Here is a 1247-nt window from a genome sequence, read left to right on the forward strand (position 1 = left end):
TCCGATCTGAAGTGACATGATAGGTTCCTTCAGAAATTTTGTTTCCGAGACGAGATACAATTTTACGAATGATGTAGCCTACTCACAAGACTTTTCAAACAGAGTAACCTTCAGTAAAAGAAAATAAGTAAGGCCACGTAACTCTTCAGTGTGAGTAGTGAAACTAATTAAATTATACATGCTTAGAATCAGCATTAAAAGGCAATTCTTTTGATATATATATTGGAAAGAATATATTTCGGGGGGGATAATTAAAAAAAACAAAAAAAAAACAAAAAAAAAACAAGGAGGTTAGTCTACTAAAATAGGGTCATTGGAAGCTATCAAATTTGGAGTGAGCCCAGTCATTGCTGGTATCTCGTTGTTAAGTACATGCAATGCATCTACCTACCTTTGACTCATTGGGGTGACACTTTCAGTTGAATTTGAAAAAAATTATTTCGAAGAAATTTAAAAAAAAATAATAATAGGAAAAACACCAAGGGTTTACATTATGTACCCAATACCTGCATAAACTAGCTGTAATCTTGTTATAAATAGTAGAAGATATAATAAATTAAACACTTACCAAAAGAACGATATACATAAACAAGAAACCGTAGATAAAATGGGTCAAAATTAAAAAAAAAAGTATGTGTAAAACAAAGTTTTCTCACAGTGTAAAACAAAGTTTTCTCGGGTATAATTAATTTCACATATTAAATAAATTCACAACACACCATTAACAGAAATAATAGGGCGACGACATTGCAGGTAAAAAACAACAATGACAGGACCGTTTGCATTTAAAAAAGAAACTGCTAGATATCTTGCCATTGGGGGGATCCACCAAATTAACCAAACTGATATTAGAAATATCGGTCAAACTGGAGAAGGTTGGGGCTGAATGTTCCGGTAAAATCCGTCGTGCTAAAATAAATAACAGCGAGGATTTTATCTGGGCACAAAACCCATAAACTTGTAGAACAGGGTAATAGTCAAAATAGTCAAATATCACGAAAGGGACAAATTACGCTCAATGACTGTATAAAACTAAGGCACAAATTGAACTGAGGATAATACCAGACGCGAATAATATACAAGATTAGAGGGAAACCACAATAGATAACCCCCTTCTCAAAACAACTTTTGGCACGACATAGGCACTACATTTTGGTAAAATACCACAGACAAGGAATATGTGTCTGCGATGAAAACCACACAATTTTGTGGGAATCAGGATATCGTAAAAAGGTACATTTTTATGA

The sequence above is a fragment of the Artemia sp. Qi Xiang Cuo genome, chromosome 16 (assembly GCF_049724085.1).
Source record: "Artemia sp. Qi Xiang Cuo chromosome 16, ASM4972408v1, whole genome shotgun sequence".
Taxonomy (NCBI): Eukaryota; Metazoa; Arthropoda; class Branchiopoda; order Anostraca; family Artemiidae; genus Artemia; species Artemia sp. Qi Xiang Cuo.